Consider the following 23,876-nt stretch of genomic DNA (forward strand, 5'->3'; position numbering starts at 1 on the left):
AATGTTGCTTGTGTTATATGGAGCAGAAGAAAATTAGCTGCAGTTTGGGAAGAGGGAAATGCATAATTTGGTATTGGTAGTGCTTTTCAGGGAATGGCAAAGACATCTGACTTCTTGATTTTATAGCTGAACTTGTGGATGAATCAGGGCAAGTAACCCTATTAAAATAGCAACTTAATATTTCATCTTCGAAGACCACATTTTGCTACATGGTTTTATAAAAGCATGATATTTTTAAGATAATGCAGTCTAAACTTCATGAGCATAACAAAGGTATGGACTTAGCAACAACAAAGTAAACTACACTGAAATAGGTGAATTAGGGAAATTTTGAGAACAGGGATTGAACTCAATCCTGTAAACACTGGTAGGTCAGGCTGCTGTGCTGGACCTCTAAAACAGTTCCATGTGGCAATCACTGTTGATCTGTATTTTAAGGGACAAAATTGCTGTAAGAATAAGCTACTGGGTCAACATCTTACTGTTACTATGGTAAATGTCTCCTATATTATATGAAACCATAATATTGTGTGGCTGATTATGAGTTAAGTGCATGCAGGACAAAAAGGTGGAGTGATTACAGTAACTTCTAGAGGAAAAGACAGTTATCACTGTACAAATTTGCATTAATTTTATTTATTTTAAGGTGAGCTGATCCTCAAGTAAAGTAATTTCAAAGTAGCTGAAAAGCATATTTTATTTTTGAAATAAATTCTGAAGAAAGAAAGTCACTGGAAGGGCAACATCATGGAGACAGAAACAGCTTGAGAACCATTGAGAGCACACAGCATCTCTTCCCAGCACCCCCATTTGCTGCATGGAAATCACAGTGTACTACCTATTATCCATCTGCAACCAACTTTGGATGAATCAGCACCCCACATAATAGGAGCTTGCCCCAAACACTCACTTCTGCTTCCTTCATGACAGTCTGTGCCATGACTGAACATCTCTTTTAAGTTGCCTCATAAAATCAGTGTAAATATTTGCAAGGGGATATATTCCTTAACGTTGAAACAAATTGGAAAGAGAATTAGGAAATTCTTCTTGCTTGTAGATGATTAGAATGCTGTGATGTTTAGCATGGCATGTGTATATAATTGTGAAAATTCTCAGTTTTTATTATAGTGTGTGATAATTAATGTATTACTGCAAGTTGATGGCACTGTGCAACAAAGGGGTTTTTCCCCTTGCACAATGCCAAAGCTTCTAAAGTTGCAGTCACAACAGTTTTCTTAGTATACTTTGCTTCCTTTCACAGAAATCACAGCATTTGATTCTTTGAGAAGTGTAGACAGATTACTTTCCTCAGACATACACACTGGAATACTGTTTGCTTATCAGTGTCTTTTCAGGTTTTGGGTTTTTTTCTGTATATTTGACATAATTAACTAACTGATTTTATTTCTCTGAACAGAATTTCAGTTTGTAAATGAATTCAGATAAGAAGCTAAAAAAGATGAAGGAAAGAAGTGGTGGAAAAAAAAAATCAAGACTAAAAAAAAAAGATCCTTCTAAAGTCAAAATCTCTTCAGCTGATAAACTTTTTGAGAAAAATTGTAGGAGTAATATACCTACATATAATATTAGAGGAAAAGTAAATCATACATAAGTTAAATGAAAAGAAAATGTACTGGGTGAAACTGTACTAGACTGTGCTATCTAGCTATTCCTAGGGATCTCAAAGAAACCTCTTAAGTATGAGTGAAACTTATTTTTATTTCTAAGAAGTTTGTGCTAACCATGAAAACTGGTGGATGCTTCAAACAGTGTATAGGCCAAGGCAAAATAGCATATTTGCATTTTGTAGTTGCTGCAAGCTGTAATGTAACCTACAGGAAAAGAGGAAGTGCCCACCTGTTGTAAGTGATGCAGGTTCTACAGAGGTCTTGGTGAAATTCCATCACACCTATAATAATACCTGAATAGCATGGTCATAACTATGTGTGCCATTATAAATACAAAGGTTTTACTTTACAGAAAAGCTTCCTTAATGTCAACAGCATCAAGCTGCCTCCTGAAGGGATCAAAGGTGAACTATTTAGTATGGGCAATTCTGCCACTAAGGAAAGATATGTTGGTAAGAAAAGCTATGTCTTTCACAGACCTAGAGATTCCTTTGGGACAGAAATAAACCCAGAATTAAAATCTCTTTGAACATCAGTATAACCATCTTGTCTGTTTGTTAATCTTCACCTTTTACTACTGACTGTGGCAAATTGTTCTCTCTTCAACAGGAATGTCACTGTTTTACTATAACTTTTTATGGTTATATAACTGTAACTTTTACTATAAAACTTTCAGTGCTTTCTAAGATGAAGCTAGCTGAAGTCATCAGTAGCCAGTTCAGGACTTTATTTAATATTTTTCTGAATGAATGCCACAATTAGATTTATATTAGCAAAGTTTCCTAGACCTTGCAAATTGGAAGACATTGACAATATTTTGTATAGTATTGTAGACAATACTCTACAAAAATTGTTGCACTAATGATTATGAGAACTGAGGCAACAGTAATGCCATGATAGTTAACAGCAAGAAATGTTCATTTAGGATCTAATATCCTGCATTTCTGCCATGGGCCAGGAGCTTTTGTTTTGCCAACACCTGTGGCCTGATGGATACACAGCTACAAGCAGTGACATGCCATCCCAATTGCACTGGTGACGTATTTCCAGCAGAGACAGGGAAGTTAGAATAGTGTTGTGTTAGGTATGAGAAAGAGCCGGCTAGAGTGACTGTGTGTGTAGTTGCATCCTTCCACAGTAAGTGACTGGACATAAAGCAGATACAAGAAAAAACTGGTAGGATGATCCAGGAGCTGCAACTCTGATGGATCAGATGAAAGCAGGAAGTCTTGGCAAAGCAAAGTCTGGGAGAACAATATAATTCTTCAGTGGTAAGAAGGATATAGAGTGGGTAGAAAAAGCAGTGTTTCAGCATTATTCAGGTCAATGTTGATACAAACACAAAAGAAAACCACTGGCCACAAATATATCTATATCTAAAACAAGAAGCTTTTGAACCATCAGGGTGGTGAAGATCTAGAAAGGCTCTCCTGCAAGGGACCCTAGAGAGCAACTCAGCTAGCTTTATAGTAAGTTCAGGGAGTTCTCAAAGTTCTGAGAATTTTGGAAATAGGGCCTAGGGAAATATTCCATTGGTTTTGTTTTGGCAGTAATTAAAGTGTTCTTAATGTATTGCTGATTTGTTGAGATAGTCAATTCTTGGACTTGAGATTTCTGACACACTATATTTCTATATAAAGTGATGCATGTTTTGCATTCATGTAATTTGTTGACACAACAGGGAGGAATTCACTCCTCATTCTACATTATGTGGTCCTGTAAACCTGGTCAGAATAATGGAAGGACTGAAGGAAAACACACACCTCACAACTCCAACATTGTGAGGAGTCACTTTAATATTTGTTTTAAGAATTAGCTTACTGTTTCAGACAATTTGGTTGGGTAAAATTTGGCCCTCCTAGCACACATATATAAATGGGCACTTAATTTTTTCCTTCTTTATGTTCTTATCCAGAAGACATCCTGAGTATCTCTCAAGGATTGCAACAGCAGAAAACGAAACACTAAATTTAGGTGGTGACATTTTGATCACTCTCTTTTCTACAGTGTTGCAGGCAGGCCAGGCCATTAGGTTTTCTTAAAGGTCACAAGACCTTTTTCAGGGGGCTTCCCCACACTGTTCCCTGGTGCATCCATTTTGGAGAGTCACAGCCCTCTTCCACTGGTATAATGTGTAATGAAAGCCAATATAGCCCTGTTGTAAGGGATAGTCTCTGGTGTGGGAATTGTAACAATGTGACAGAAGTTGTTCATTCTCTCTTTTTCTTCCCCCACTTAGTGATCACTGAAATGTGCTTAAAATTTTTAAAGCTGTTGCTGTTATGATAGTGTTTTATGAAACCTTTTTCCTTTTTCTTTTCTCTAAACCTAAATTTTGGGCCTATTCTAAATGAACAGTGTCCCTTTGACATTCATGGGATTTATGGGTATGCATGGAGGGAAAATACATCCCTTTGCTGGATTTGAGTCAGGAGGATCCCAGAGGCATATACTGTACTTCTGAATTTCCTTCTGCTTTTCATGACGGTAATTCTTGTGTCCTCTTTTGCATACATAATTGATTAATCTGTATTTTTAAAGGTTTAATACGTTTCCTCTTTTTAATCTGGAGACACATGATTTCATTTTCATTATACTCCCAAGGTCTCTGACTTCTGTTTTCTATTTCCCTACCCTGCCATCTGTGGGAACAAATTAGAGAGAAAATAACACTTTTGGATTATTGGGATAAGAAGAGAATAATACAAGCAGCAAAGGAAAAAAGAGAATTAACTGTAAATTCAAAGATTTCCTGAAACATGAGCAGGGAAATTAAAATTCCACTTTGTTGTGCCAGTGTCTCTCTTGAACTGTGAGGGAAGAGAGCACATATTATTGTTGGAGCCCTATTGCCACACTTCCCAGACTTCAGTGTCCAGGATCCCCCAAAATTCCTACTGGTTGAAGTCACTTGATTGATTAATTCCTCAGATTCCCTGGTCCTCTCTACATTTTTAAGGCTAAAGAGAAGATCTATTAAGAGACTTAAGGACTTTTCAGATGCCTAAATGTTGCTGGGCCTGTGCTAATCTGCATAGATGTTGTGGTGTCCTAAGCATCCTCCACTTTCAACCCTAGGATATGTTTTGCAGGGAAGCATGACAATTGGATCATGACCCATGAAGCCCCTCTCTGCAGACTGCCTGATCTGCGTACTGCATGGCTGGGCACCAAAACCCCAAATCTCTTTATGGAATATGCCCCTGGCCACTCCTGGTGCTCTTGGTATGGAGAAAAGCCCATTTTTGTACCTTGAGATGGGAGCACATTTTTCTGGCGAATTCTCAGCCCATGGACTTCTACTTTTGCAAATCACAAAGGAACCAGAGTGAGTCTGGCCCATTCAACAAATCTGAGTTTGTACTCTTTCAGGTTTCAGCCCCCACTATTCAAATGAAAATAAATTGAATGAAGTGTGAGGGAGCAGAGATTGGGGAGTTTTTCATTTCTCACTGTGCATATCATGAGTTAAATTGCTAATAATCAATTTTATCCCTAGCCAAGATGCATTTTCACTTGTAACTCAAATGAGAATTAAAAACATAGATTTACAATAATGTAAAATGAAAAAAAAAAAAGAATAAAACTGCATTTAGCAAGAGCCTTAACAAGCAACTAACAACCACAATGTTTCAACTGACTTGTGTGGCTGGCTGTATGGACTCCACAACCCCTTCAAGGTATGGCCTTTCTCAGACAGTCCTTCAGCCTACATCTTTTTTCACCTCTTAAAGATAAGTGCAGCAGCTGCTTCAGACAACTACCCCAAGAAACTTCTCTAGCCAAAGGTGTAATGACCTCCTCCTTCCTCTCTTTTCCTGTTTACCTGCCCTTGGTCTCCATGACTGGGCACTGAGCATTTGGAAATTAGCTCATTTCCTTCCCCCACTGCTTAAGCTTGCTTGATTATTATTTCTATTGTGTTTGCACCTATTTTCTACCTTCTGAAAACATGCTGGTACGGCTTCACATGGAACATCATGAGAGATATTGAAAATACAATCTTCTTGCCAGAACTGGAGCTATCCTCATCCCATGAATGCCACATAAAAGCTGTAAGTGATACGATAACGTTGATGGTGGAACCAGGAGCCTCAGGCATCTGTTCCCAGTGGGAATTTAGGACAGGGGCTGGGGTGAGAAGGAGGGTGACTGTGTGCTTGCCTGATTTGTTAATGTGCTGATGAAGTAATTTTTTTTTACAACACCAAGTTGCAAGCTACTGTTGTGGTTGATATCCTTGAATCTGATCAGGAGTTTTCAGGGCTGAGAGAGCAAAGGAGTTTGTTGGAGTGGGCTTCCCTTAACACAGGAGGAGTAAATCCTGCTTCCTTCTCCAAGTATCAATTAAATGCTTTCCATTTGGATCACGATAATGTGTCTAGACAGGGACTGGAGCAGGAAAAGTTCCCATTTTCCTGACTCCTGAGTCAGGCAAAAGTATTTTGTTTCACTTTGTTCCCCTCCGCATCCAACTCATATTCCTCCAGTGCCATGGCCCAGTCTCACCAGGAGAAAAGAGTAAACCACCTTCCATGTTCATACTCTGAGCAGTATTACTGTGTGTGAAGCGTGATCATGGTGCCCTCCTGTCCCCCAGTGACTTCTCCTTGGCAGATGAATAGAGAGTAGGACATGGTACCAGAGATACCAAAGTGTCACACCAGTGTAAACACCCCGACTGTGTCTGGGCTTATCTTATCTCCTTAGCAAGGTGTGTAAAAGGAATTTGTCAGTAATTTGCATTGTCAACAATGCTGTTTGGCCTGTTAGCCAAAGTGCTGAGCTTGAGAGGAGAGATGGGATTTGTGCTAACCATCAAGCTCAAGTAGTAAAGAAATTGGTGTTTTCCTAAAGTGGATTTATTTTAACTGTTCAGCTGCAAATACACATGGAGGCTCCAATGCAGGTCAAAATAGTTCTAGAAACTTCTTCATCACATTTCTCAAGCAGATTATCAAGTTACAGATATTGCATCATCAACACAAAGTCCCTTTGGCTGACCACCCTGCAGAACTCAGTGCTTTAGGTTTTGCTATATAGGCATTTTTGAGTGTCCTGCACATACTCCTAGCTCATGTTTTCAGAGACTTTGTAATTCTCCATTGCACAACTTGGGGAAGAGACAAGTGTGTGAATTCTGTTGTTTTCCTGTCTACCTAAGCGAGCCTCCTTCAGTGCTGGCATCTGTCTGACTTCTGTGGTCTGCTGGAGGACAGTTAGCATTTTTTGCTGGCTGTGTTCCATTTCCCTTATCTAAATTTAAAAGGAATATGATTCCTGTTTTATAAGAGACAAATGATTACCTAGTAACTTCAGGGGTGAAAGCAGGAGGCTGTTTCCCCATCATCTTTTAGCTGACTTGAGCTGTTCTCACCAAAAGCAGATGTCATTCCTGATGGTTAAGAAAATAACTTTTTGAAGGAAGTGCCATAACCTCCATTCATGAGATAAGGCAATATACCCTGCATTTCCTACATGCTCCTCCTTAGTAACACCACTGGGCAATCTGGGCACAAATAATGAGAGGCAGTACCTGCATTTTAACCCATTTACAGCTTGAGGCTGTAAGAGATCCACTGGAGAAATGCAGCACTAAAGGGGCTCCACTCTGGTTTTCTTCTGTGTGTCAGTCCCACAAGCCACTATCAGTAGGGTGCCATGCACACAGATGAATGGCATATAACCCAAAGTCTTAATGAAGAACAGATTTTCCTGGGTTTTGGGGCTTCAGTAGGAACTGCACAAACCTGTACTTAAAAACTCTCTGGTTTTGAACATGGCAAGTAGAATTACTGTTTCTTGCTGGTTTCAAGGTAACATTATCTCACTGCAAGTGGTAAAGGGAGGAGGATGAGTTTTGGGTTCCATAAAACAGTGTTGCTGCTCTTGTGAGATATTAAAGTGGGCAGAGCTTTAGTGGCATTAGTCATGGACTTTTTCAGACCTCAGAGTCCTCAGACTGCAGTGTCTGAGCTGGCTGATTCTCCTTATGCTTGTCCTTTTGTGAGGTCCGTCCTCACACACACCGAAAAAGAGTAGTCCCTTTCCTGGTGCAGCGGCAGAGCAAGGATGTGAAGATGGATGTGAAAGGAGTTTTGGCCTCACTGCCCTGTTCCTGGCCCAAGCAGGTCACCTTCCACGGATGCTACCTGTCCCTAATGGTTTCTGGCACATCACCAGTGCGTAATCGTCCACCTACCACAAGGGAGGTGCTGAGGAACAAAACTTCCTAGGAGGAGGGTGTAACATTATTTTCTGTTCAAGATGTAATGCAACCCTAAGCATTTTATACTGCCCTTACATCTATTATCTATTGCAAGATTTTATATTCATTTTGCAACTCTAAATAGTTAATCAGATTTTTTTTTTTGCAAAAATATTTTGTTTGCTGTTTTTGGCTCAGTGAGGCTGGCTATTGGTGGGGGGCAGGTGGCAGGGGGGAGAAAAGCATCCTTATAATAAGCTCCCTGGTTTTTTAACATTAGAGTGGGAAATAAAATGGGAGTTTTTGCAAGCAGCTGAGCTCCAGAGTGATTCCACTAGGCTCCATTCTCCTTTTATTGATGAAACTCAGTAGATTTCAAGCTAACTGCTTTCATCTCATGGGGAAGTCATAGAAGATCCTTCAACTAACTTAGAAAATGCTTTGTTCTGCATCTCACTATTTACATTGAAAAGTTATCCTAATTGAATCAGTTTACCTTTTGAAACATTAATTAAATAAAAAAAGAGTTGGTATTGCCAACAAAACAGAATAAAACTTTTTTAACATACAGCGGAAATCAATTATCCTGTATCAGTGGATGTAACTGAAAGAATATTATTGTAGTTTCATTTTGTTTTCTTGGGGGGAAAAAAGTCTAATTGTTTTTTAAATGAAATGTTAAGTAGCATAGTTTACCAAGAAGTGTAACCACAGTCTGGTTTGATGTGTGTTGCACAGCTGGAATTAGAAACACACACAAAAAGAAAGAAAAAAAAATAGAAACCACACAGCTATTAAGCTGAGACAGTAAAGAAGCAACAAAATTGGCCTGGCTTTTATTTTTCCACTTAAAGATACTATTCTCTTGGACAAACAGTATAGTCTTTGCAAATAAATAAACTTAATTTTTTTAACTACAACAAAACAAAACAAAGAAAAAAAGAAACAGAAGAAGGAAATAGGAAAAACCCAAACCAAACCAAACAAAACAGTGAGAACATAGGGATCATTAAGTATGTGATTTCAAACAAAAATGTTGTCAATTAAGGCCAACGCCCAGCAGAAGGAATCTGGGAAAGAGGTTGAAACAAGAAATAAATATCATGTCCTTCAAGTTTAATTAATTTCTTTGGAAAATCTCCAAACATGCAAGGAGGGGGGGGGGGGGAAATGACAAAAGCAACACTAAACAGCCAAAGGAAGAAAAATATGAAAAACGAGAGTTACTGAAATTTGAAATAGTAGCATTTGTAGAAATTTAGAAGTCAGTATGTTTTCCTCTCAAAAAGCTCTAACCAGAACCTGTGAGGCTGGGAAAATGAAGTTTCATGTGTCTAAAAAAATGGGGTCTTTTGAAGTGCTTGTAGCAGCTGGATGCCATGGCAGCCTCTTCATGATGCACAAAGTTGTTTTGTGGTAGAATGCTCAGAAAAATGGTTCCTGCTTGCAGAAAATGCATGCTGCTTCCATGCATTCTCAATGCCTGGGTCATCACTGTCTGCAGTCCTGACCACATCCCCTGCAGAGCTCTTCCCATTGGTTTAGCAGGGCCCTCAAGTCTGTTTCTAGCTGGAAATGGACCAGTGCAGCCACAGAGGAGAAGCACACTGATGTGCCCCTGGTAAAGCAAATACCTGCCAGGTCTTACTGAAGAAAGCCCAAAGCCAAAGAAATGAGTCAAAGCAAAAGAATATGCATTCCTTTTCTACTTCATTTGCTTGCCTTTTTTTTTTTTAATATGTGAAAAATCATCCTTTTCTTCCCCAGTATTAACCATGTCCTTCATCTTGAATTCAGCTCCCACTGCTGCAATGAACTCAAGAAAGTGCCGGTTGTGGGCTGATGTATTTCTAACTTCTCTCTTTTTTTTTGTTTAATATTTCCTGAGTTTTTCAGTCAGATATCTGACTCTCTTCCACTCATGTCTTCTCTCTTCCCTCCACCCCTAACACTTTCCATCATTGTGTAATGAAACCCTTTCATTGCCAGTCACTTCCCTAACTCTGCACTTGGAGCTGAATTTCCTTGAATTTCCTTGTCTGGCCCCAACAGCCCTGATATTTCCCCCAAGATTTTAAGAGCTTTTCCCAATGTAAGTGAGGGGGCAAAGCCTGCCAGGGCAGTAAGTAACCAGAGGGTGGAAAATGAATGGATTAGAAGCTCCAGTTTTGCTTCAGATTGCAGGAGGGAGGAAAGAGACAGGCACTCTGGACATATACAGTGAACTTGTTTATGGTCAGGACTGACAAAGATCAGTTGCTTAATGGAAGTGTGTTCCCTGTAAACACTGAATAGATTCCTACTCAGTTTCCTGTGTATTTTTGGCAGAATTACATTCTAGCTATTAAAACATTCATAGATAAGTAAAATTAATTTCAAAATACATATTTTAAAGATGTAGAAAAAGTGACTTCAACAATCCAAGGTACTCCCTGACTCCTGTGGGATTTGCAGACACTCAGCTTTGAGGATCATTAGACCAAAAATATTAGGTGTGTGGTAGTGAAGAAGCAGGAATGCAAATAGAATTTCCTGGACTTGAAAAAATAATAGTTTGATAAGTTGCTCTCAAGAATGCTAACCAGAGTTTTTAAAGTTTTTATTTGTATTTATTATTGTGCAGTCTAAGGGGGGAATTCAACATCTGGGTAATGATGTGTTTACAGTTTAAAAAAAACATCCTAATGGTCATACTCCTTCCTCTGTAGAAACACTTGCACACTTCTAAACAAGATACTTTTTTGTCTGTGTTGTTTATTGATCTACTGTCTGGCTAATACACCACTTGAGAAGATTCTGATTCAAACATATCTCTAATGTAAGCAGATGCAATGACTTTGGTACTGGTTGCAAGTCTTGCCCTCTGAGTTTGCTCATGAAAGACATTAACTTGGCAATGACTGGTCAAAAATACCTATTTGTTTTAGTTCAAGTCTGCTTCATTGAAACCAGATTTACACTGAGATAAGTTCAGTGAGATGAGCAGAATTGCTCTGAACGTGCTCTAGGATGATGAAAAATAAGCATACTTGTTTTTCAAGAATACCTTCCCAGTGTCAACTCTTAAGAGAATTAAAAAGGTTGTTCTTTCAATATGTCACTCACATTGGAAAGCTAAATGAGAGCAACCTATTTACACCAGAAGAACCAGGTTCTCATGGATTTTATGCAATAACAATTACAACAAGGAGAAGTTTTGAGCACTATGAAGGAAATTTTAGCCTTTTTCAGTTGGAAGAGAAAAGAAATCTAAAAACTTATTCACTAAGAGATTAAGACTGGCACTCCCAAAGTCAGCTTGGGAATTTAGATAAACTTTTAGATAAACCTTGCACAAAAATTAATAAGATTTTTTGTCTAAAACTTTTTAAGCACTCCCCCCTCCCATCGGATTTGGACTCTGCAAATGTATATGGAACCTTCCCAGGATTAGACTAGAAATACTGTTACTCTCTGTGCACAAATGTGAGTCCATACACAGTTGCACATTTGAATCTTCAGTAAAAGATGTAACATTTCTGTATGATAAGAAAAACTTTGCAAATTATGTTGGAAGGTGGGTGTCAATTTGGTGATTTACTCTACCTGTGTTTCAGAGGCAATCCATTTGAGATATGATGAAAGATGGACCATATCCAGCATGACATTGTTTGGAAAACTTGTCTATACAACATCTTTATATAGCATGAGGGAGAACACACTTTCAAAGCAATCCCTGTCTCACAGGTCAGTATGGTGGGGAAGGATAACACTGTTTCAGAAAAATAAGTATTTATTTTATTTTTCTTGGCAGTCCATTGGTTGTCATCAGGGTTGCCTCAGCAGAATTTTTTTTATTTTTTAAGTTATGAGAAATATTGTGAAATCTTCAGCTTTTTGAAAAGTAAGGCAAAGTAAGATTGGCATTGAAATAGGGTAAATGGCTTAATAACAGAGTGGTACTCTGGTCTCAGTTGAACACTAAAGAAAAAAGAAGTAACAGTGTTTGAGATTTTGAATGAAAACTACAATTGTATATTCTTTGTCAGGAAAATGATGCTATTTAATATATTTTATTCAGAATTATGAAAATCCCTCTTGTTCTCTTGTATAAGCCCAGATTTGGTCAGGCACCTTGATGTTTGAAAAGGGGAGGGGAAGGGGGAAGGAAAGGGGAAGGGGAAAAAAGAAGAAAAAATAAAGGCCTTATCCCCTATAGAAAGGAGAGGTTTCTCAGCCCATGAGGTGGAGTCTAAGCAGTAGCTGCCTCACAACTGACCTGGGAATAAGTGCAAGGGAAACTTGGGACCCTGAGGTGCTCTGTCTCTGACCCTAAATTCAAGAGGGGCAGGTAGTGAGAATACGAACATGTGGGTGTCTGTGTGTTGTTGGTTTTCCAGATAAAGTACAGTGCTGGTTTTGTCTTTACTGGTTTGGTTGGAAGGGTTGGTTGTGTCCCCTGACACACATGGTTGGGGCTCTGGGATGGGCCAGCTGATGGCTGTGCCATACAGATTAGACTGTGTTGCTGTGCTAATGTGGGGAAAACAATCAGGAGCTATGGTAGGGATAATATCTTCAGCCTTAGGGCATCATGTTTGCTGCTAACAGGCCCTGTAGCAGAGGTCATCTCTTTTTCATGCTAGGGAACAGGGATGGAGTTCTCTTCCTTCTCTGCAGAATAGGCTCGTTTTGGTTTTTTTGCTATTCAGTGACTTGAGAAGCTACAGATTCATTTTGTTACCACAAGTCTCAACAGATTTTTCAAAAGATAGCAGCCCAAACAGGACCAGTTTTTGAAGTTTTTATTCAGCTGTTCTCGCTGATGTCAGCCAGACTCAGGCAGTAAAAAACAATGAAGAAGCAGCTGGATAAGGACTGCAGAGTATGACCCACTGACCTGCACCTAGGTCAAAAGAGCAGAGCACACAAATCAATCACCAGGTTTGATACCTGGGCTTATACTACTGGAAGAGTATGTGTAAGTGTGTAATACATCTGTGATTCTGAAGCCAACACATTGTCTCCCTGCTCCATAAAAATTGCCTGATTTAGACCATAAAGTTATGCTGCTCTTTGTGTGGTGAATATGAAAAAAATTATGTGTGATCCAAGTGTTTTTTTCATAAAGTCCATGTTCTTTGGACCTTGCTATTCTTTCTGGACAGATATAGAGAGTGATGTAGTTCCACTGAAGATCATAGAGCACAGGTAAATTGCTGACTGTTTGTAGCCTCCTCAAGTAGGCAGGGCTCTGGATAAAGGAACTTTTAGTGGTTTGATACAGTCTGTGATATTAGACTGCTCATATATTAGCGCTCAGCACATCCTCTTACACAACCCAATGTGGTAGAACAAATTAATCACACTTTGGCCTGCTAAATGGGATTTGGAGGGCATAACTATAAATTAAGCTTTCCTCAACTCCACATCAGAATATTTTGTCCTCCATATTGCTCATGAGTCATACCTTCTCCAAGCTCTGCAGAGCTGAGTAAACCCTGTTCATTGTCTTTCTGCACACAAATGTTGAAGGTCTGCCTTGACAATTGGAGGTTTTCTGTTTGTTTTTAGTTGTTTGTACTTCTCTTCCCTGTATGGAGATGGCAGGTAGAAGCTCGCAGCTTTGTGGTTGGAACAGAAGACAGCAAAGATTTTTCCTCACTGTTGCCTTAGCCCAGTTTCCTATACAAACAAGATTCTCTCTGGTAGGCTCCAGTGTGTCTGAGGAATGATGTTATTATGTGGTTATCACCTCGAAGCATTAGGCATATTTTTTAGATACAGTAAGATGAGGAATCTCATCTTCTTTGGGACTCTTTGGGAAACCAGTATAGAAGACAAAGGACAGGCTTGATTTGCTTGCAGTAGTCTGTGCTGCTGAGGAAGCTTCACGAGTAGGGTTGTTTGTTTTTTTTTTTCCATGTTTTAATAGCAGAAGTATTATATGGGATACTTCTATCAGGCAAAGGTGAAGAAGGCAAAGGCAGAAGTCAGAGTTGAAGTCACTGGCTGCCAGGAGGAAACTACAGATGGAAGGAAGCACTGCTCAGGGAGCTGGCAGGTCAGAGTCCAGGTGGGATTTGTCTCACCAGACAGTGCTGGGGCAGCCAGATGCTTACCTCCTCCCATGACTTCCTCACAGTCAGCAAGATTAATTTGCCCTGGATTTCCAAAGACTGATTCATCTTGTCTTAGTCACCTGTTTTAGAAGAGATAAATTGCAACACAGGGACTGTCAAGGGCATCCAGATGAGAAGTTCAACTGGACAATGAGCTTTTAGGGCATTAAAGTACAGTTGACATGATGTCTGCTCACAGCTATGAGTGAAGATTAGTCTTTTTTGAACAGTGGAATGCACTGCCCAAATGCTTTTATATGCTTTTATCTATTTAGGTGGACACAGTATCACAGCTACAAGTTCTCCTTAAAGCTCTTATTGCTCACCAACATAATTTTTATCTTGTTACTTTGCTTTTCTGTTTTCCATCCATTAGCTGATTTTAATCTATATCTGGGTCATAGTATGAGTAGTCACAAAGTTGTATATGGTGAAGGATAAGTAGAGCTCTCTGTCATCTTTTGATCATATTACCATCTTCTGCTTATGAGTTTCCTTTGGTTTACCTACTTGGGAAAATAAAAAGTGCCTTCCTTCTTTTTCTTTCAGCCTTATAAAACTTCTCCTTGTGCAGTGTCCTCAGATTTCCACTTCTTAACTCAGGTATTGCATGACGTCATGTGGGGCTTTGCAAGTGCTTATTTCTCTTTGTTTAAACTCCAAATTCCAGAATCCTGTGAGCATCAGCTATCACAGTGCTTTATACTGTGTATTCCCTGCTTTCACAGGTGAAAAGCAAAATTCTAAGTGTAGTGCAATTTCAATTTCTATAGCATTCTTTTCACTATCTGAGTAACCAGAAAGATCTGAGAACTTTCAGCAGCATTTTAGTTGAATTTTCATATTTTTAAAGCACTTCTCATGATGTATGAGAGTCAAATTCATAGGTTTAGAACATTTTGATGTCTCTATTTTTTATTATGTACTGTGTGGTATCATGTTCATCATTCACCAAATACATTCAGAAAGCTACATAAAAATGGAACTAGTTTGGTCCTGTTTGTGTTCCTAGTAACTAATATTTTGAAAGGTAGGAAGAATCTGATTTCTAAGTCTAGTTTAATAGTTCAATAAAGTAAACAAATAAACACCAGGGCCGAATAAAATGGAGAGGGTAAAATAATAGATCAAGCAAAAGGGTAAGAACTCATCCATCTACCATAGATATATTTTTGGAAAGGGAAAAGTTGAAAACTTACAATGAACATAGGATAGATGCACATTTATGGTATTTGGTATTCCTCTTTTGGATTGTGCTTCCCCCTAAATGCATGTAAAATTTTTGTCTCATTTTTCATAGCTTAATTTTTTACTTTGAGATATTCTGCAAGCTTGCTTTTTCTTCTAGCTGTTTATGGGGGTTACTTGAACTGATGATGCTAATGATAAAACCATGGTTGGTCTGCATTGCAAAATATTCTACTGCCTTTGATGGAGCTTGGTTGGGTACAGACTGGGAAGAGATATTTCCTGCCTAAAAACTCTGGTGATTTTTTTCTAAACTTGTGTTTGGCTTTGTCTTACTGGATCAAAACCCAGGACTATATATTATAGCATGTGTCACATTGTTTTCCTTGTCTGCTGTTTTCTTAGTTGGCCAATTACTGGTCTGTTTCAGCACCAATGACAAGTTAGCACCAGCCTGCAATGTTTATTCAAGTAAAATTCACAGACTTTTTGTTTGCCTGAGCACTACAGGAGAGAAACCTTTTAGGTTCAAGCAAAATAACATATAGCTCTTCAAATTTGTCTCATATACTTTAAATATTCTTGCCAACTGTTGACAAATTTGAGGGATGTTGACAAAATATCCTAATTTCCTAAGGAAAATGCTTTTCTATCCCTTATTTTCCAAATAGTTTACTTAAGATGAGATCCTGTAAACATACAGAAGATTATCATTTACTTTCAGCATGTGGATAACTCTAGCAAAATTCAGAATTTACTGTTGAAATTACATCCCTCATGCTCACCAAAGCCTGTAGCAAAAATTGCATCCACCTCAATGAAACGTGGGAGCCTTGATACTGGATTGGAAGGCAAGATTAATATTTGACATGATCGATGAAAATGTGACATCTGCTTTCACTTAAGGCTTGCATATCCCTGGATGCCCTGGCTTGCTAAAGAACCCTGAGAAGAGCCAGAAAGTTCAGTTACTGTTAGCTACCACTCCAGATTTCTAGTGGTGAGCATTACAACCAGACCAGTGCCAAGGATGGCTGGTTTGATCCGTGGGGCTCCTCTCCAAATGTCCAATTTGTATAATTAGCACGGTGTACTTTTGAGATCTACTTAGTCCTTCAGCCCAAGACCTCAAATGTGGACAGAAAGAGCTCAAGTTTACTGTATGTTATCTTTATCATTTTTGTGACTGAGAAATTGAAAAAGTAGTGCCAAAGAACTAAATATGATAATGGTTTCAAGAAAGGGGGCATACTGTAGGATCAGTTGTTATCCTGGAATCCCATGTTTGGTTGACTTGTCTTGCTAAAGGTGTATAGGCAAGGGTGTCTGATTAAGCCCTGGTAAAAGGGGAATCTGGCATATCAGTGTATGTATTTTTTTCTGCTTCCAAAGGAGCAGGGCCTTGCTTCCCTTTGAACAAGACTGTGTGACCTTCAGCTGCAGATTCCTTCTTGTCTCCAACTGAGGTGTTACCCAGACTTCCAGTTTGGGGTACAGAGAGGTGTAATTTGTATTACTCTCTTGTGAAATAGTGCAAATCTCCTGCTAATCAGTTCTTCCCAGGCTTTTGTGTATGTTCCTCATTACAGAAGTGGGAATGAGAGAACTCAAATAGTCTGACATAAATGAGATGCAAGGAAAAATAACTGCAGGAAAAATGAAAGGCTCAGGCAACATTTTTTGTATGTGTATGTGCACACAGGACTCATGTCCTCTGCCATTAATGAGAGCTGTGCATGCTGCTGGGTCACACACCAGCAATAACTTTATCTTCTGTGAGTACCTGATCACCTTTCTGCCAAATTAACCAGAGCTTGTGGTTTTTTTTAATGCTGACTGCAGAGGAATAGAAAATATCTCCTCTGGTATAAATCCTGACTGTACTTCTTGATGTCCTGACTTTCTGACCACAGAACAGATTTATATTGAATTGGCATGGCATTTTTTATCCAGTACTAGAGGTTTAGTGTCTATCTGAACTGTAGCCTGATATGGAGCACGATGACAGGAGTAAGGGTGGGAACACAGTCACCAACAGTCCCTTCAAAATATTGCCTGATGCAGTGTATGCATTTTATTTGATCCATTTGGTGGGTGCACAGTTTAATGTCCCAGTCAGAATGAGACTAAGTCAGCAACTGGTATAGACAGATAGATGTGAAACAGATTGAGAGAGGTAGATACAGATAGATACATAATATGAGGTCTTGATGGATGAGAAATGCATGCTGTAGATTTGCTAATCTCAGATGTCTCCTGTCTAGGTATCATCAAATACATTGCAGTGTATCATTCTGTTAGGACAAATGCCCACTGAGGACAGATTAAGGCCAGCAGATTGGCTGGATTCCTGACTAGATTGGAATCTGCACCCAGGTGGTGAAGAGGATAAACCAGCAGTTCTCAGGGGCCCCTGAATGCCCATGGGATGTTGCTTGATTTACAAATGCCATTGTCACACCTTACCTGGGACAGCTCTAACTGAGGACAATCTGCTAGAAGTGCAGTAGTAATGCATTAACATATCATGAAAAAATGCCCGCTAAGTAGTGACTGTATAGATATACAAGGCCAGGATGAAATAGAAGCAATTGATCTATTTTTTTCTATTGCCATTAAAAAAAAGGCAAATAAAGACACTGTATGTGCATTTGGACTAGAACAATGGGCATCCACCAGCTACTGAAAGAATTATTTAAGAGGCTCACAAAAAGTCTGAAGACTACAAGCCTTCCATGGTATTTGAGCACGCTTTAAAATGTTGGCTAGTAGATTTAAGACTTAGGGGAAAACCTAGTCATTTCCTAGGGGAGTGTCTGAATTCAACTCAGAATGTGTCTGTCCAATTCACTGCATCAACAACTGATAAAAAAAGGCATTTTGATGGATCCTTTATAAATCTGTGATATTGTCCCCATCCCCCCATCCCGACTGACACAACTATAATAGGCAATGTTAACATAGGGTTGGATATGCTAGAAAAAACTGTCTTTTTTTTTGACAAAGGTATTTCATTCAAGGAATTGGTTTAAATTCTGCCAGGACAGCCTATATAAACCATATCTCCTGGAGAATGGCTTCTGACTATACCCTGCAAAATGCTGCTAAATCCTTTCACGTGTAGCTCAATGGCTCAGTTGGGAGAAAAGCTGAGACAACTCCCTAGAGAGAGGCTGAAAGTATCCCAGATCATTTAAAGGGGATGTTAATGATGATCTAGCTAATTATATCACCACTATTAGCAAATTCATTTCTTATGATAGCATGGTAAAAAGGAGATAAACAGATTATTTATGCCAATTTTGAGTGAAATGTTATGATTTTTATATCTTTATTGGATGTAGTGTGTTAGAGACACACTGCTCTTCTCCCATATGCTACCTGCCTGATAATTAACATGTACAGGGTGCTTTTAAAAGCAAACAAAGGAAAGTCCCTTTGCTTGTTTGTTTGTCGTGTTTATGGTCATATATCAAAATATCTCAGGCAGAACAACACCATTTAAATTTCCTGTAAGAAGAAAATATTCTTCTGAAGAATGTTCACAGCAATGAAGAGTTTTATTGCAAACATACATCTAAAGTCAAGGAGGGTAAAAGTATTTTTAAAAAATAATTTTAATAAGTTAGTATTTAAGAGATGGAGAGCTCAGACTTTCTGTGTAGACAGCCCAAAAGTACAGAATTTTCTGCATAAAATTCTCCTTTGTGTCTGTGTGTAAAATTCAGCTCTTAGCCTTAATTTTCCCTCAGTAATCACAACTGAATTTGAAAAAGAAATATGCAATTTTACATATTTACAAGATTGAAGAGGGTAAAAAATTACTGCTTTTTGATCTGTTTAATTTTATTATACGGCATTCAAAAAAACTAGTCATGAATATGTGCTATAAATAGCTAGGTTAGTTAGATTAGACATTCAGAGAAATAGGATGTTCTGCAAAAGATGATCTGTTAGAGTAGAAAAATAAACAAACAAATAAATAAATAAATAAATCACTAGGGTTCAGTCCTTTTCCCACTGAAATCTAGCAATATCCCTGGTGCTAGCAGAAGAAGGAGAAAGATATAGAGGTTCCTTGCCATGGACTGCCAGAAGGAATGATGTATATCAAGTCTGTGAAAGGCTGCAATGAGCATCTTTAGAAAACTAAGACTCTTGAATGAGGGTTGCTACTTTAACACATCTGGATATTTGCTGATAAATTTCCATTTTTTTTTTCAATGGCAGTAATTAAAATTTAAAAATTCAAATAATGAAAGAATCCAGAGTTACTAATTTACACTAGTGGGTAGTGGTACATCAGTTTATAATTTCTTTCAAAACGAAGAGATTCTAAACAACTAGTTCTTTCCCTACTCAGATCCCACATAATCTGCCTTTTCTAGACCAATTCCCTGACAGTAATTGCAGATAAGGTTTTTGCCCTGACCTTTATATCCTTCCCAAATGTGGTTGTCTCCACACACCAGTTCTACATCCCACCTTGGGCCATGAACCTTTCTTTGTGCCCCCAGCTGCAACTTCTGCAGACTTTGAGGATTCTGACATAGTACCAGCTCATACTCCTCTTTTCCTTCCACTAGGTACCTCTGGAGACCTCTCTGCTGTAAGAGGCAACCATGCAACAAGGGAGATGCATTGGTGGGGGAAAGATGCACTGGCCAAGGCCTCTTGTGATGGATATTGCATAAATGACCAGAAATCAGTGCCACTGCTCCATATTCCGGTGCTTTACCTGAGGTTACCCCTGTGAAAGCACAGCAGACCTGCCTATTTCATAGAATGTATTCTTGCAAGGTATTTGCCTACTGGCATAAAGGGACTGTTTTAAAAGCTTTGTCTTCTAGTGGACAAACAGCAACAGTTAAGGTCCTTGAATGTGTCCTGTAGAGCATTCACTGGGATTGGAGAGAAAGTGGAGGGCGGTGCAGCTGGGAGTGGTGAGGAGACTGGCTCTTGGTGTCACTGAATATCAGGTCTTTTGCATGCAGCCTATGTGAGCAGAGTCCCTGCTCCTTCTGATTGTGCTTTCCTGTAACAACAGGTGCAGCAAAAAGGGAAGACAAGCACACATCCTGGAAGGCCTGAAATTTTCAAGCCAGAGGCTGAGAAGAACTGGGGAGACAAGGTAGGCTGAAGAAATGCAAACGTATCATGCATGATATAACTTACAGCAGAAATGCCCTGTGGTTGTGGCATATGGAGTCAGAGAAAAGAGTTTTGGCACGGGTCAACAGGTCTTCTGCAGGACCCAACTCCTACTTGCAGGGAAACATCACAGACAAATCTCAGAGGTCAGTTTCTCTTGGAGGGGCAATCCAGACATGTGGAAAAATCATTATGTTTTATTAATGTGTAGTTTTTGTCTTCCCATTGCATCTTTCAAGTATGATTCCTCTGAATCATACATGAAAGATTATAAGAAAGGCACCTCCCTGAACAGAGCTGCCCATTTTCATTTTGTTAAGCTGAAGGGTCTTGGATGTTCTAAGCTTCTTTTGCACTCCTCATTGTCAAGGTGTTGAAACATTTACAATACATTTCAAATGGCAAATGTCACCCACTCACCATCAGTTTTTATTTTCTGCTTGGCCTGAGCAGACAGAGGCACAGGCAGAAACTTCAGTTATTGTTTCTGTGTTTCCCTTCTCTCAAGGCTTTCACTGCTCAGAAATGCATCAGAAAGCTATTTTTCATAAGCAAATCTTAAAGCATTCTATCACCTCTTTATAATTTTTTGTGTCATAATGTGAGTTGAGTGTAGAGAAATGTTTTGGGTTATTTATCTCAAATTAGAAATATGTGTCTTGAGCAGAGTTGGTGTGAATAACATTAAAAACAAACAAACAAAAAACCCCAAAAACTCAAGGAGTTGTTTTATGATGTAACAAGATGTCCAAACTCTGAGGAAATAACTTCTTTATTAAAAAGTCTAAGATGAATACTGATTTGAAGGCCCAGTCTCAACTTAAAATCATGCCCCAGTTTGAATGTCTTTTAAGCTATTATTAAAAGCAGTATCTTAACATCAGCAACACTGAATTATAAATGGTTAGTCAAACAGGATTTTCCACATTAATTTGTTCCTTTTACAAACTATCATTTTGGATGTTGGTTAATTTCCCCTGTTACTTTTAAGTGTTTCCATTATACAAAGAGAAAAAAAAAAGAGTTTAAGAAAATTGATTGCATAAAATAGAAAGGAATATGCAATAGGCAGAAAATGAGAGAAGGGTACAATGGGCTGAAGGAACATATTGCTCTTAAACAGATCTGTAAAGGGACCTGAGGTTTGCCTAATCATTCTGTGCACCAGCACTCCCCCAGCACATATATATGTATCAGGGGGTGGTATGCATGTTACACAAAGTACATACATATGGAGGTGTATATAGTACATGTAGCTGAAACAAAACATCCGTGGTACTACACCACTATTATCACAGATCATGAAACAGCTAACATTTTCCTGGGAACATGAGACTGGAAAAGGACGTCATATAAGATAAAAAAGTTGGAAGAATAGCAGCTCTTCATATTGGTATTCAGATCCTGGTATTCAGATGCCTCTTCCCTGTGCAGCACGATGCATGTCAGCAGTATTGCTTGGGCTGCTCCTGAGCAGGGGCAGATCTGTCTCTCGGCGCGCTGTGAAATCGCTGCCTACGGAGGCACAGAGCACAAGCTCTCATCCAGTCCCCGGTGCCCACCTCCAACAGTGCATGTGTGTGCGTGGCAGCTTGAACGATGTGCGCCTCTCACCCAGTGTGAAAGCATCAGACTGCCGTGCCTATGCTGAAAGTCAGGGTGTGCTGACCTGGTGCTGTAAAACCTGCACAAAAAAGGCATCCCCGGGACTGCCAGAGCAATTAGTCTGACTGTAGCAGGGACATGCATGCGTTATAGGCATCTCGCTAAAGCTACTTCTTGCACCCAGGAAAGATTTCCAAGTGAAAAACAACTCCAAGCCAATTAGACTGAGGAAATTAGGGTTGAAGTGGCCTTTTGAGTCAGGTAAGATTTGCTTTCTATTTGTTTCTAAAAAACTCGTGGACCAAGTCACCTCAAACCACAAATACCTGCAGCTTTGTTTTGTAAGAAAATCAACATTTTCAATAGTGAGACTAAGAGAAGCTTTATGAAATGCACAACATCAAAAGCCAGTCTTTCACTTCCATCAGTAAACATACCTTTTTTGTCAGGAACCACTAATTTTTTTGGGACTTTCCAAATGCAGCTGGAGCTCGGGTACCTTGCTAAATCCATGGATTAGTAACAAACTTTTACTTGGCTGTGTGTTGTGAGCCAGGTTATGAACGAAAGTGTATATGAAGCATCTGACATTGTGAGGGCAACAACTTAAATATATATATACACACACAAACACACATACTTTTCCCGAGAGCCAGTCCCACCTTGTGACTTGATGGAAAATGGTTGTGGTAATGTTCATTTACAGTTTCTCAGACTTTATTAATATCAGGAAAGCAATCTGCAGAACTTTAAAAAGGCAAGGTGTCTTGTCAGGACACATCATTTCCTGAAGGATGGAGATACAGGAACCAAGGGCACCCTAGTTCCTGCTGTTTCTGAACCGCAGCATGCAGGGAAACCTGCTCGCAAGGAGCCCGGGGGAAGAAGGGAGATGAGGGCCAAGGCAGGAGGCAGCGGAGAGCCCTGTTTGGTAGCGTGAAGGCCAGAGGAGCCCGGCAGGGTGCTGGGGAGGCTGGCAGGTGGGCTGGGAAAGGAGGAGCAGGCGCAGGTATCTCCACCACTCTTGTCCTCGCCCAAGCACTTGTATTTTTTCCCCAAAAGAGCTATTTTTCGGTGTCACATGGCTTAGGTGAAACTTTCCTTGAAGTCTTTCAGTCAAGTCAGCCTGCGGCGCCAGAGCAAACGCGAGCCCAGAGCCGCAGCACACAGAGAAAACCCAGGCGAAGGGCACATTTCCCCCCGCAAAAGCCCTGAATTTTTGGCGGGCGGAAGAACGGGGTGTCCGAGGCATCGGTGCGCGGGAAACGGGGCTGCAGATGCAGGCTGAGCTGAAGGATGGATGGGAGAGGAGGGAGAGGGAGGAAGCGCGACCCGAGGCGGAGGGGCCGCTCCGGGGGGGGCCCGCCGTCGCCCCGCGCTGCCTCCTGCCTGTGGGCGGGGTGTCGCCGCCCTTGGGCCGCCGCCGGGGCGGGCCGGGCCGGGCCGGGGGGATGGCGGGGGAGGAGGAGGAGGAGGAGGAAGGGGGGAGCGGGGGTGTCATGCCGAGAGCTCGCGGCGCAGCCCGGCAGGCCGCGGCCCGACCCGCACCCCGGGGCGCAGCCCTCCGCCGCTCCCTCAGGCAAGCGGCCCCGCTCCCCGCCGGGCCCGGGGCACCCGCGCCCCGGCAGCAGCCAGCCGCGTCCCGAACGGGCGGAGGGAAGGGGGGAAGGAGAGCGGAGCCCTCTCCGCCGCTCAGAGGAAGGGGAGGGAATGGGGAAAGTTTAGTGGAGGGTGTTTGAATCGGGAGTTATCCCTAAAGAGCCTTTCCCCTGATCTGATCCAGAGGGCAGCGCTGGGAGGAGGGGGCGGCGACGACGAGCAGCCCTGCAACATCTGTAAAACTTGAAGGAGGCGGCGGAGAGGAGCGCGCGAGCCGGAGAAAAGCGAGAGGGACAACTTTTCCGACACGTGAGTACCTCGGCGCGATGTGTTTGTTCCCCTCCTTCGGTGGCTGCGCCGAGCCAAAACAATGCGGGGCGGTGGCGGGGCTGGAGG

The 23,876-nt window shown here is 40.5% G+C and overlaps 1 protein-coding gene across 2 annotated transcripts in view; it reads left to right on the top strand.

Moving 5' to 3' along the window:
- Positions 1-23,383: 23,383 nt before the first annotated feature.
- Positions 23,384-23,876, top strand: part of GLI3 (GLI family zinc finger 3) — a 206,547-nt gene continuing 206,054 nt past the window's right edge. For both annotated transcript variants that reach the window (XM_064705024.1, XM_064705029.1), the window contains exons 1-2: positions 23,384-23,460; positions 23,665-23,789. The gene's annotated coding sequence lies outside the window, so the exon portion shown is untranslated. The remainder of the gene's footprint in view (positions 23,461-23,664; positions 23,790-23,876) is intronic.

Source organism: Zonotrichia leucophrys, chromosome 2 (assembly GCF_028769735.1).
Source record: "Zonotrichia leucophrys gambelii isolate GWCS_2022_RI chromosome 2, RI_Zleu_2.0, whole genome shotgun sequence".
Lineage (NCBI taxonomy): Eukaryota > Metazoa > Chordata > Aves > Passeriformes > Passerellidae > Zonotrichia > Zonotrichia leucophrys.